Source organism: Rhinatrema bivittatum, chromosome 4 (assembly GCF_901001135.1).
Source record: "Rhinatrema bivittatum chromosome 4, aRhiBiv1.1, whole genome shotgun sequence".
NCBI classification, from domain to species: Eukaryota; Metazoa; Chordata; class Amphibia; order Gymnophiona; family Rhinatrematidae; genus Rhinatrema; species Rhinatrema bivittatum.
The window spans coordinates 364,373,680-364,388,084 of NC_042618.1; the positions used below are offsets into that span (position 1 = coordinate 364,373,680).

At 42.9% G+C, this 14,405-nt stretch overlaps 2 protein-coding genes across 2 annotated transcripts in view; one reads left to right on the top strand and one right to left on the bottom strand.

Annotated features, from left to right (window-relative positions):
• SYN2 (synapsin II) overlaps nt 1-14,405 on the top strand; it is a 758,733-nt gene that overhangs the window by 507,191 nt on the left and 237,137 nt on the right. The gene's annotated exons all lie outside the window — the stretch shown is intronic.
• Nucleotides 1-14,405, bottom strand: part of TIMP4 (TIMP metallopeptidase inhibitor 4) — a 76,652-nt gene that overhangs the window by 61,343 nt on the left and 904 nt on the right. The gene's annotated exons all lie outside the window — the stretch shown is intronic.

The following is a 14,405-nucleotide window of genomic DNA, read 5'->3' on the forward strand; positions in this document are numbered from 1 at the left end:
GGGATTCTTTTAGCACAGGAGGTTCAGAGGGAGTTCATGTGGGTGTATGTGTGTAGCTTGGAGTGACAGGATGGTTTATCCCTCAAAGGGGTTTAGACAGATGGAGGGAATATAAAACTGCCTCCCAAGAGGCGCAGAGGAGAGGTTTTGTGGACATTTTATGGAGCTGGTGTTCCCTTGAGCACTGCAATTGGTAATGGTCTGAAGATTTGATTTGGTAGAGATCTATGTGGTGGGAAGCATGAAGAACTGAGAGGAAGAGAAGTCAACAAGGAGAGGTTGTCCTTGCCTGACTTACCAGCTCTGGGAGCCACACAGTTTATAAATTAACATGAATTTCTGCCTGAAAGCATGTATGTCTCTTTCAGTAAACACATATATTTGCAATGCAGGAACAAGCATATTTTCTCTACCCATTTTATAAATATACACATGTATATTTTGCACATGAAATAATTGTAAAAATTCATATGTAATAACCTAGAATTAAATACAGAGGCAGGCATTTTATAAACTATGCACTGTAACACCTATTGAAGTAGTGGATCTTTAGTGCTGCGGTGTGATTGGCACCACCTAGCAAGCAAGCCCGCTAGGTTCACACTGGCAGCTGGCGGAGAAGCCCTTTAGCGAGATTGCCTCCTCCGCAGGTTGAGCCCTTGGGTTCTGGCTGCCGGCAAGCCTTAGGTGGGTCCCTCGGGCCATCCAGAGTAAGAGTCCAGGTCCAAGAAATGGTCAGGGCAGGCAGCAGATTCTGAACACCAGGCTGGATATTGAGGCAGGCAGCAAACAGCAGATCCGATTACTAGGCTAGCGTTGGGGAAGATGCAGATAAGTCAGAGTCGGATCCAAGGCAGAGGGTCAGGTCCAGGAAGTCAAGCCAAAGGGAAATAGGAGCCTTCAAGAGCTATGCAGGGTTGTGAGTGCGTGCCCTAGGAGTCAATGTTCATGCTGCGCCTGAGTGATCTAGCATTAGGGCTAGGGTCAGCAACATCACCGTGGTATTTTCTGCTGCGTTGGGATGGTGTCACCAGCACAGAGATGAGTGATGGCAGTCATGGCAACCTGCCACGGCCGACAAGCGTAACATACACATACTTCACTTCTGAAAATATTGGTTCGCATGCATACTTAGAATCACAACTCCACACCATCACCAGTTCTCACCAAGATCTCTAGCACTTTACTCTGAACCCCCACCAGTTCACACAGACCTCCCACCCAAAAACTGTAGAAAAAAGTCAGATTTCAATTGCACGAGTCAATTAGCAGATATAAAAGTGTTCAGATAACTTCAGTAATGTATGTACATCTCTGCTTACAAATCAGCAACTTGTGCTCATACTTCTGAAACTCACCTGGAATACCCATTTACCTGTGATATTGCAAGTATGCTCATATTCTTAAGGTATCCAAAATAGCATATACATGCATATATGCTATTTTTACACGTGTCCCCCATAGAACTCTTTGAAAATTGTTTCCTATGGGGTAGATTTTTAAACCTATGCTCTCACGTCCATATGCGCGTGCTTCCCATGCCAGTTTTATAACATGCACGCGCTGGTGCGCACATGTTATAAAATCCGGGGGCTGCGCACACAAGCACGCCGGATTTTATAATCCGTGTGCGCATGTGCAGGCAGCACGTGCAAGTGGGGATGACTTATGCAATTTCTGCGCGGTGATGCATCCCGGCCTTCCTCGGTTCCCTACCCCTCTATCTAACCTCCCTTGCCCTTCCTCTCTCCTCTCCTCTCTTCCCCACCCCCTATCCCTATTCTATCTAACCCCTGATTTTTTGTTTTACCTTTTACTCCTCATCAGGTGCAGTAGCAAGTTGTGGGCGTCGGTAGGCTGCCGGCGCACGCTTTCCTGGCACAGCGGCAAATGGCCGCTGTACCGGCTGCCTCCAGCCCTGCCCCTCCCCGCCCCCTGGACTGCCCCTCCCCGCCCCCAGGATACCCCCTTTTTCTGGGCCAAGCACTTATTCACGTACTGGGGTTTACGCGCGTGACCGGGCCTGTTTGAAAATTCGCCCAGCGCGTAAGGCCCGGCCTTGCACGTAAACCCCGGGATTTACGCGCGCCGGGTTTTTAAAATCCACCCATAAGTGTCTATACCTCTGTCAGAGCCTAAACGTTCAGTTTTCTTTCGAAGGTTTAGCCTGTGGTGCAGGGAACTGGAAGGGAGGGGATGAGGCTGGAGCTTACAGAAAAGAGTTATTTTGCTCCCTGATCCAGCCTCTCTCTTCTTATTGTTTCCCCTTCCCCTCCTATTGTTTCCCCCCTCCCCTCTCCTCCCAGGCAGCTGCAGAGAATAGAAGGGGAGGGGTAAAGTTAGAATGAATGATAGAGCAAAGAAGAATTCCGGTTTTGTCTACAAATTTCAAATTCTAATTTGTGTTCCCACAGTGTGAGGGTCTGTCCATGCTCTGCATATGTCACTAAGGCAAGGTATTCAGCTAAAATGAAGTTTCTGTTTAAGGACCTGTAGCTATCTGGCCTGTTCTGTTTTTCCAATAGGAAACGTGCTACGTATGCTTTCTGCAGTTTTATACTGAGATAAAATAGTCCCTATCTTCAATTAAGCTGAACCAAATAACCCGCCTTTGAGACTAATGGGCCGACGCAAAAATCAGCGCGGCAAACGGGTTCTCAGTATTGAGCGCCTGCTTTCCTAACGTACGCCAAGCACCTCTCCTGAGCCCGAGATTGAATATTTAAATGAGGGCTCGCAGTGCCAAGGAGGCGAGCACCTCCTTGGAGTGGGTGCTCAGGAGAGATGCATGCTAAGTTTTACGAGCGTCTGTTTCCTAACCTGTGCACAGCCACAGGTTAGGAAAATGGACACTCATTAATTGAACGTCCCTTTTCCTAACCTGACCAGGGCACACTTTTGTTTTTGTTTTTTAAATTTCTTTTTAAACCTTTTCATTCCTCTGACTTAATATTGCCACGATACTAAGCTGGAGGATGTAAAGAAAATCAGTATTTTCTGCTTTTCTGTACACTTTTTTGGGCTGCTCAGAAATTAACGCCTTCTCTGGGACAGTGTTAATTTCTGAGCATAAAAATGTGCGGGTCAGGCGCACATTTTTTTTATTAATCTGGGGAGACTAGCCTTATCAAAATGCATTTGCATGTGATGAGCGCTATTAGTTTCGTGTGGGGTTGGACGCGCTAATCCCCTTATAGCAGAAAGGGCTGTGGACACGCGACCCAAATGTGTGTCTAACCACGGGTTAAACAGTGTGCTTGGCAAGGTCTGTTATATGTCTATAAAGCACTGCATGTACCTGGTAGTCCTATAAAAATAACAATAACAATATAATTATGTTTAGTAGTTGTTGCACTGGTATTCTAGGGCCTGGTGTAATATTTACAGTGTTGGTTTTTCATTGGTAGAGTTGTTATTATTAGAATTCTGGGAATTATTGTTGTTTTGGTATGGAGGGTTTGCTAAATACATTGGGGCAGATTTTAAATGTTACGCGCACGGGGTACATTTGTGCGCCCTACCCGGCTCGCACAAATGTACACCCGGGCGCAAGGGAGTGCACACTTGTGCACCTTGCACACGCGAGCCCAAGGGGAGCCCCGATGGCTTTCCCCGTTCCATCCAAGGCCACTCCGAAATCGGAGCAGGAGGGAACTTTTTTTTTGATTCCCCCCCACCTTTCCCTATCTAACCCACCACCCCCAGCCCTAACTAAATCCCCTACCTTTTTTTAAGTAGTTACGCACGCCGGCCAGCTGCTGGCTCTCATGCCCCGGCACAGGCCGCTGTGCCCGAGCACTCGGGACCGCCCCCGGACCGCCCCAGACCACTGCCATGCCCCTGGCCCCGCCCCCGGACTGCTACTATGCCCCCAGCCCCACCCCCAGGCCGCCCATTTGGAAAGCCCCGGGACATACGTGCGTCTCGGGGCTTGTGCATGCAGCTGAGCCTATGCAAAATAGGCTCGGCGCATGCAGGAGTAGGTTTTCGGGGGTTACGCACGTTTATATTCTGAGTGACTTTTTTGCAGGGTCTTATGTTACTTCACAAAATAGCTGGTAGTAAAAGGAGTTTGTTTCACGGTTACTGAGGTGACAACAGAATTTGAATATTTTTGTATGATGAATAGTAAATGTAACCCCTGGAAGGAATGGATCTTTTAACTGAAACCCAGGGGCACATAGAAAGAAATAGAGACAGACCCTTTCTGCTTAGAAACACCAACACAGTCTCTTTATACCTCTCCTTGCTTCACGGATGGCTTTAGTTTCTGAGGCCAGGCTCCTATGTGGGAATGAACAATAGCTCTTATACCCTGCTTCTTTGCAATCCAGCCCTTTCTCCAGCCTTTGGTTCACAGCGCTGCCAATTTACACTATCTTTGCATCTAAAAAACACACAGAAGAATGGTGGTTTCCAACTTATTTACTGATAGTTTGATCAAATGATTGGATAATATGTACACTTCTCTTATTCAATTGATTAGCAGCAATAAATGATAAGACAGCAGATCGAATAAACGTGTGACTGCACATCTTCTAGCAAAGTCTCTTTATCATTTTGGAAGCACTACTTATTTACACTGAAATGTCTTCTTCTACCAATTACACAATTTCCTCAAATTATATAGATTAAAGTAGTAGGGATGTGAATCGGGCTTCGGACGATTGAAAATATCGGACGATATTTTCAAAATCGTCAGAAATCGGGGGCTCCCCCAAAACGATAGGAAAACCCCACAATATTGATCGTGGGGGTTCTCTTATCGTTTTGGGGGAGGGCGGAAAAAACGGCACACAAAAATAACCCCTAAACCCACCCGACCCTTTAAAACTAATCCCTTAGGTTCCCCCACCCTCCCGACCTCCCCAAAAAACTTTTTACAGGTACCTAGTGGACAAGTGGGGGTCCCTGGAGCGATCTCCCGCTCCCAGGCCGTCGGCTGCCACTAATCAAAATGGCGCCAATGGCCCTTTTCCCTTACCATGTGACAGGGTATCCGTGCCATTGGCCGGACCCTGTCACATGGTAGGAGCACTGGATGGCCGGGCCATCTTGTGCTCCTACCATGTGACAGGGGCTGACCAATGGCACCGGTAGCCATGCTCACCAGTCTATAGTTTCTCGGATCACCCCTAGAGCCCTTTTTAAATATCAGAGTTATATTGACCACCCTCCAGTCTTCAGGTACAATGGCTGATTTTAATGATAGGTTAAAAACTTTTACTAATAGACCTAAAATTAGAGGATTCCAGGAGAGGAGACTGGGGAGTATCAGAGGAGAGCGGCAGGATTTTGGTTGCTGACCTGACATTGTTTTTACTTTTTTCCTGAATTTCATTTGTTTATTTTGTTTTAAAGAAATGAAAAGAACAAAACAAATACGCAAAAACAAGAAAAACAAAACCAAATGAAAGAATAATGTCATCTGTGCACACACCTAATAATATATGGAAAATAAGAGAAGCATATCTACCTCTCCATGCATTACTCTAAATAGGTTCCATTAGGAGTCAATTAACCTGCCATGAAACTTGTATTAAGAACACATTACATTACAGCTATAAAATAGCTGAATAGCAAATCTAATACATGAGTTTAAAACAAAGAGTACCTTCAGTAGTAATTCTGCCATTCACTTCTCAGTTAAGTCTTTTTTTTTTTTGCCTCATTTTAGTTTTGGCATGCATATGGAATTTATCTGTCTATGGAAGATACAGCTCCTAGATTTTGCTGTATTTCTTCCAACCACCCCCCCCCCCTGCTTCCTCTCTCTCTTTCTTCTCTTCCATCCTCCCAAGTGACAAGTCCAAAGTGCCCCCCCCCAGCCCATCGCTATGCGGTGGACCTGTCAGAAGGCCTGTGTCTTTCTCCCAGTTGCTCATGCTGCTTCATAACTAGGCGCTTTGAAAAAGACAGCCTGAAGCCACAAAAAGACCCCTGACAAGAAAAGACAAAGTATCACACTACTAATCACCCAGACAAAAGTCACAGTGAAAAGTGCTTGGCCCAGACTTAATTAATTTCTCTGCTTGTTTCTTCTGGGGGTTCCTACATGAATGCTGAGGTTTCTACGTGGCCTCACACTTTGAGCTTAGTGGCGAGAAGATGCTGTATTGATTTAACCCACAAATTCAGAAATAACTTCCAAGAATAAGAGAGGTTACTGAGGAAAATGTTTTTTTAAAAACCTGAAGATTAATTGTATGTTACATCCATTGCTTCGGTAAGATGGGTTTATAAAGATGTCAGGTCAAGACATCAGCTGTTTTGCTTTACCAGCTTTATTATAAAAACGCACTTTGTTTCCTTTCTGCAAAGGTTGAAGCTGTCTATGTCTTACTATGCAATTCTGTAGCTGTGAAATTGTGGTCTTTGCTTCAGTCACTTCAGCTTTTCAATTTTTCTTTCCTTTTGAAACTTCAGTTGTCTAAGAGATTTTTGTTAACAAATACGGCTAAATTTCAAAGTCATTAATGTGCACAAAACATGGTTTTATGCATGTAAATATTTGTATAAAATTGCTCGCTGCACATAAAAGTATGCACGTAATCTGATTTTTTGCGTTCTTTTACACACACTAAGGAGAGGCATTCCAGGGTGTGGAGCTGGGGCAGAATTAGAACTTGCATGCATACCTTTTGCATTTTAAAAAGTTTTCACATAAATTCATCCACAAAAATGATGCCCTTAATAGGGCAGGCATAACTTTGTGCAGATGAGTTTGTGTACATATCAGCCCCTAACCCGCACAGTTATAAAATTACCTTTATATGGATACACAATTACCTTATACGGGTAATTTTATAATTGTGCACATTCAGGTAAAGTCTGTGTCTACCTTTTACACTCGGACATTACTCCAAATTTTCAACGTGAAGTTATGCTCTTCAGTTTGCTTTGAAAAGTCATGGGTAATTGACTTAATATGTGTACAGATTAACGAGCACAGAGTTACACCTTGTCTTCAGAGGGTTTAACTTGTACAGGTAAACTTATCACAGGGAGGATAACTTGGCAGAATGGCATAAACGCGTTTCTGTGGACGCATGTAGTTTTACCATAGTATTTTATAACCCGCACGTATCACATATAAGTGTATTATAATATATGCATATCTTTACTGCACAACATGCACACATAATTATGCTTTCGCTCGAATAAAAGCAACATATTGAAAGCGAGTATTTCATAGCATTGAATGTGCTTACTTTTCCTACCTATTTTAAACATATATGCAAATATACTTTCCAAGCAAAAATGAAGCGGCACTTACTTGCATAAATCAGTATATTTTAAACCATGTGCACCTAAGTGAAATTGCCAGTTTTGCCAGTTGCCCAACCAGTTTGCTCAGTGCTACTCGAGGTCCTCTAGTCCCTCCTGGTTCTTCAGCCTGAACTCTCCCCAGTTCACCCACACCTCCCACCAGGCCAGTAGTACACAATAAACACATTTAGCATCATTTATGCAAGATAATTAGCAGGTGTAAAATTGTGTGGGTAAATTGGCAAATCTATGGGGGTAATTTTTAAAGGTTTTACATGCGTGTATTGTAGCAATTTTCAAAAGCCATTTGCTTAAAGTGCACATGCATGCCTAAAACCTATCAATAATTCAATAGCTTATATCATAACTATTTTGAAAAGCCCACTTGTGTTGTGCAAAGTGCATTTACATGCATAAAACCCAGTTTTGAATGTGTATATCTTTATGAAAATTACCCCCTATATGCGTGTCTTTTAAAATAGTAGTTCATGCATGTAAATGTTGGCCCCATCCTAGAATGGCCCTAGACCATCTCCTTTCTATGCACATACATGTGGACATGAAAGCAAAAATACATGTGTATGAATCAGGTTTATAAAATAGCATGTGCACGAGTAGATGCTACTTACGTGTGCATATGTAAATGTTTACTGTGTAAGTCTTTGAAAATTCACCCCATACTTTTTGTTCCATTGGCTAATTGACCTTCTCTTACCTTTATCAGCAAACTCCTATTAACATTGGGAGGGAGTGGGGAGAGTAAAAATTGAAAAGGATGGAAAACGGATGTTATGATTTTAGAGTATGAATATACATATGTTTTTCACTGTATTTTTCAATTATTGCTGTACTGTTGTTAAAACCCAATATTCAGGCCTATACAGAAATAAACGTGGGAGACTGGCGCGCGCACAGGCCAGTGTCCTCTACGCGCGATACAGTAAATAAAAATATGCTAATTAGGGTCCGCGGTAAAAGGAGCGGTGGCTGTCAGCGGGTTTGACAGCCGACGCTCAATTTTGCCGGCATCGGTTCTTGGACCCGCTGACAGCCATGGGTTCGGAAACTGGACGCCGGCAAAATTGAGAGTCCAGTTTTCAACCCTTGAGCCGCAGGCTGATTCTAAATTTTTTAATTTTTAATTATTTTTTACTTTTGGGACCTCCGGCTTAATACCACCATGATATTAAGTCGGAGGGTGTACAGAAAAGCAGTTTTTACTGCTTTTCTGTACACTTTCCCGGTGCTGAGAGAAATTAATACCTACCTTTGGATAGACGCTAATTTCTGAAAGTAAAATGTGCGGCTTGGCTGCACATTTTACTTTCTGAATCACACGGGAATAATGCATGTTGCGGGCGCTATTAGTTTCAGGGGGGTTGGACACACATTTTTGATGCGCTATTACCCCTTACTGAATAAGGGGTAAAGCTAGCGTGTCGAAAACTCACGTCCAACCGCGGGTTAACAGTGCGCTCCACCGGAGCGCACTGTACTGTATGCGTGCAAATTCCAACTCCACCCCCAACTCTGCCCAGTTCACATAAAAGTACCCATATAACCAAGTTACGCACATACTTTTACATGCACAGAGCCCCAGGCTATTTTCTAACAGCAATTTATTTCCTAACTAGCTAAAATGTAGATCAGTGGTTCCAAACCTGTGGACTGCTAATCCCTAGGGGTCCACCAGATCATGTCTGCGGGAAGTGCAGCTGCTCAGAAAAAGACAAGATCTGCACTAAGAGGGCCACTTATGCAAGGAGAGAAGAGTAGTATAGGAAATCCCCCACATCAAAAGCCTGGTCCACGCTGCTAAGAAGAGGGAGGAGCAAGCCCATTTCATGGCAGTGAAAGAAGAGGATTGGAAGGCCACCACAGACCCCATCCCATAGTAGCCTAAAGAGGCCCAACTGATCACCATGGACCCGACAAGCAGCCATGCACCTCATCCTGTGACGGCTAAAAAAGATGCCCGATAGGCCACCATGAACACCATCCTGCAGCAGCCAAAGAGGCCTGGCTGGCCATCTTGGACCTCATTTCATAGTGGCTGAATAAGAGGCCCGACAGGCCACCAAAACTCCATCCTGCAGTGGCTGATAAAGAGGTCAGAAGAGAGGAGTAGCCAAGAATGAGAGCCTTTGTGAATATATGTGTATGTATGAGTGAGAGAGAACATTTGGGAGTGAGTGTGTCTCTGTGTGTGAGGAAGCCTGTGAGAGAACATATGTATGTGTGTGTGAGAGTTAGAGCCTGTGTGTGTGTGTGTGTGTGTATATGTGTGTGTGTGAAAGAAAGAGACAGAATGTGTGTGTGTATATGTAACATATCCTGTAGGAAAGAATATATGTGTGCGAGGGAGGCTGTGGGAGCTTCTGTATATTTGTGTGTGTGAGACAGAAGAAGGCTATGGCGTTGAGAGTATATGTGTGTGTGTGTGTCTATGTGTGTAAGGTAGCTGGTGAGAGTGACAGCATGTATGTGTGAAGAAGCATGTGGTTGTATGTTTGAGAGATCCTGTGGGAGTCTGTGTGTGTGTGGGAGTCTCTGTGTGTGTAAGAAGGAACCAGGGGAAGTGATAGTCTGTGTGTGTCTGTGTTTGTGCATGTATGTATGTGTGTGAAGAATCCTTTGAGAGGGAAAGCCAGTGTGTGTGTGAGTGAGAAAAAGTGTGTGTGAAAGAGAATGTGTATGTGTATGTAAAGTAACATGTGGAAGAGAATTTGTGTGAGATAGTGAGAGCCTATGTGTGTGTGCAAGGGATCCTGAGGGAGCCTATGTGTGTGCAAGAGAGAGGAGCCTGTGGGATTGAGAGCATGTGTGTGTGTGACAAAGTGTGTGTGAGAGAGAATGTGTGTGTTTAAGGTAGCCTGTGTAAGTGAAAGCATATGTCTGTGAGGGAGCCTGTGTGATGGTATGTGTATGTGAGGGGGGAGCCTGGGAGAGTGAGAGCCTGTGTGAATGTGAGGGATTCTGTAGGAGTATATTTATGAGGGAGCCTCTGTGTGTAAGAGGGTACCAGTGGGAGTGACAAAATGTGAGAGAATGTGTGTGTGTGTGTGTGTGTGTGTGTATGTGTGTGTGCATTATATGTAAGGGAGCCTGTGAGAGGGAGAGGCTGTGTGTGTGAGGAAGCATGCGAGGTGATTTGTAACTTGTTACATGAATATCGGTATATAAAAGTGCCAAATAAATAAATAAATAAATGTGTGTGAGAGAGAGAGAGCATGTGCATGTACATGAGGGAGCCTGTAGGAGTGAAAGCCTGTGTGTATGTGAAAGAGATAAAGCATGCGTGTGTGTGATTAAGCCTTTGGGAGTAAGAACCTGTGTGTGTGTGTGTGTGTGTGTGTGTGTGAGAGAGAGATAGTGAGGAAGCCTCTGTGTGTGTGTGTGAGGGAGCCTGTGCATGTGTGTGAGAGTGAGGAAGCATGTGGAAGTGAAAGCAAGTGGGATGTGTGTGTGTGAAGGATCATGTGTGAATGAGAACCTGTATGTGTGAGAGAGAGCGTGAGTGAGAGAAAACATATTTCCTGAGGGAGCCTGTGGGTGTGAGAGAAGGCATGTGTGTGTGTGGGAGCCTTGTGTATGTGAGAGGAATGTGTTTGTGTGAAAGAGAACATGTGTATATATGCGTGAGAGAATATGTTTTATGAGAGTGAGAGAGAGGGAGTGTGTAAGAAAATGAACATGAGTATGTCATAGAATGAAAATTTTAGTGGTGGTTTTACTAGATGGTTAAAAGTGGACAGGGGTTTCTTGGTAACCTAGAAGGTTCTTCTGTTTAGAGACTCCACTGACATGCATACCCAGCACTTTGTGACAATAGTGCAAATATTTATAATGGTGCTTCTTGCTTTAAGAGCAGGGGTGTCCTGTCTCGGCATGTATGGAATTTGGTAAGATGCAGGTATAGAGAGAGCCGCTGGACCCTCTCCAAGATCAAACTAGCAAGGTGGTTTCTCTGTCATGGCTGATTTTCCTTTAAAAAAAATAAATAAATAAATAATAATAATAATAAAAAATACCAAATTGGGGAAGGAGGGGGGTTGGGAGGAAAATATGAGAACCAATCCTCTCTCCACTGCTCCCTTTTAGTGATGTGGGCCTGTCTCAAATATCCTTTCTTTCCCACTAGTTTCTCACTTTCTCTCTCTTACGCAGTCCATCTCAACCAGTCCCCCTCTATCCCTTCTCAGTTGCTTTCTTTCTTTCTCTCTCTCTTTCTCCATCAATTCATCCCCACCAGTTGTTCTCTCGCTCATTCTCTTTCCACCAATGCATCCCCACAGTCTCTCTCTCTCCACCAGTATAATTCCACCCACCAGTCTATCTTTCTCTCTCCTCTAGTCTGCCTCTTTCCCTCTACCAATCCATCCCCGCCAGTCTTTTTTTTTCTCTCTCTCTCTCTCTACCAGTCCATTCTTGCCAGATTCTCTCTCCCACTTTGCCAGTCTTACTCTCTCTTCCACCAATGCATTTCCTGCAATTATTCCAGATCCGAACTGCTCTACCTGTAGTCACACATTGTAAATTCTTGAATATGAGTACATTCTTGCACATTTATTGCTGTGCTTTGCAATTAAATACATTCAGTTAATATCAGTGAGCATTTTTTAATATGTTTTATATTATGACTGAGTCTGGTGTGCATATCATTATTTCTTTGTTGTTACACTAATAACTTTTCTATATATGGCATACAACTGCAGGTAAAAATTAAAGAGAAGCATGTGTGTGTGTGTGTGGGGTGGGGGGAGGCAGGGGTCCCTGCAAAAATTTTGGAGATTGAAAAGAGGTTCATACTCCCAAAAAGGTTGGGATCCCCTGATGTAGATTAAACTCAGGTAAAAGTGTAGCATTAAGTCAGATCTTTAAAAGATGTCCATAATGGAAAGTATCATTATAGGCCTGGGGTGATGGATGAACACTAGGGATATTGCCCCCACTCCCCCACACACACACACTTTTGACCCCATGCCCTTGCCCTCACTGATCCCCTTTCTTCCCCTCTTTCCTCCCCTCTTTCCATGCAATCCTTTCTCTTTTCACCCCCTTATCCTCGGTCTCTCCTGAGCTTCCAGATAATCCTATCCAACCCCCCCCCCCCCCCCATATGATCCTCTCTTCCCTCCCCCTCCCACCGCACCCTATGTGACACTCTCTGTAAGTTCATGTTCTGAACAAAGGGATGCCTGTAATGTGCAAAGGTAGGTTTGCACATATAATACTATATAATTTCTCTGGCACAATCAATTTAATTATATTTAATTATTTTCTGTTGTACATTTCTCATGTATTTGTATTATGAGAAACAACATTCTCATGAATGTTGTTTCTCATAATGATCTATGCAATTTAATTTAATTAATTTTCACCCAGTTCTTCATTTCCTTGTTCTATGTAAGACACTCGTGTTATGTCATCCCAAAGTTATATGTAAACCGAAGTGATTGGTAACATTGTTACCAGAACCTCGGTATATAAAAAAAGTTAAATAAATAAATAAATAATACATTTTAAGGATAATGGTGCAGTGAATTGGAAAAGGCCCTGTCTCCAAAACTTGGCATAATTTGCTTTTAAAAAGGTGTTAAAGATTCTCCATAAAAACACAAAGAGCCAGCAACTTGAACTGCAAAGAATAACTTGTGTTAAAAAAGCAGAAACATTAACAGAAGAATACAAATCTATAGATAAAGGACCATCATAACCAGCATCACTTACTTAGCCATATATCATTGGTCCCAAGTCTCAAAGCCATCATATTTTTTTTTTTTATAAAATATTTTGTAGCCAAAAATTGAAAATAAGTACAAACATGTAAAAGTAAGTGAAAAATATCCTTTTCAGAGGAGATATGAAGATAATAAGACTTGAATGATTTCTGCTTTTATGATCCAAAGATTCTAGTTCAACATAAGCCATACCCTAATAGTTAAACTTTGCCTTATTTCCAGATAGGGCACCTCAGGTTTTTTGGTCACAGGGTCCAGTGTCAGGAGATTCTTCTTTTAAATAAACTAGAAATTGTGAGTTTTTGCCTTCTACAGGTGACACTGCAGATATCTCCGATGCACTTAATAGTGCACTGGATCCCAACTGCCCACGCTTAGTGTATATGCCCCATACTGTTCTGACTAGAGGTAACTTAATAAACAGATCACTTAACACACAGTCCAATTTTAAACCAATTTAACTGATGGTCTCAAACAGAGCCTAGGGCTTGTCATGACCACAAAGATTTTCTGTCCTTGTATTAAAAGCAATGAATCAGTATGCAGCACATATAGCCTGCTCCATAGAGATGCTAATTTTGTGATACTTTGGAAACCGGTGCTCCACATTTACTGTTCCCACTGGATAGATACTACCAGCCAGCCACTGCTTCAGCTGTTGAAAGGACTTCAAAAATATCCCATTTCTCTGCCGCTCCTCTTTTTAGCTTTGAAAATGTAGTCTTTTCAGCTCCAGGTGGAATAAAAGGTGCAGTGCTAAAGTGTTTAAACCGTTCTTGCTTGCTACAGTTAGTAAATCGAGTGGACAGATGACAACACCAGAGCAATCTTTTGATAAATAGGATACTTGCTGGCTGGTTGTTTGATAAAAGTGCAAGGTTACCCCCCTCCCCCGGTCCTCTTTGGTTTGGCTTTGAACTGCTGCTTGTATGAGGTCTTCAAAACTGTAAGCAAAATAATATGGCAGCTAGGGTGCATGTAGAACTTCAATTTTAAGATTTAGAATGTTTCAAACCTTCCTCTAAATTTGCTAAAAACTTTCAAAAATAAGGTGGAAGTAGTGATTCAATCAAAATACCAATTTTATTTTCAAAATTGGTCTGACTAAAGGGCTTACTTTGAAAATCATAGACTCTTCTAGATAGATGGATACCTACAGTAAGTTTTTTTTCACTGTAAAATGTAAAATGTAACTGTACTGAGTATTTTTGCATTTTTCTAATCTGTACACAAACACCGTTACAGAAGTGAATTCCTAAAATGTTTTCTGCCCGACGCAGGTTCTTTAAGGAGGCTTACAACTGTTTCGCCTCTGATATTTTTTTAAACTGTTTTATGTATGGACAATTCAGAAAACATACATAATCTAACTAACATGGTTTCAAGCTGTCAAAT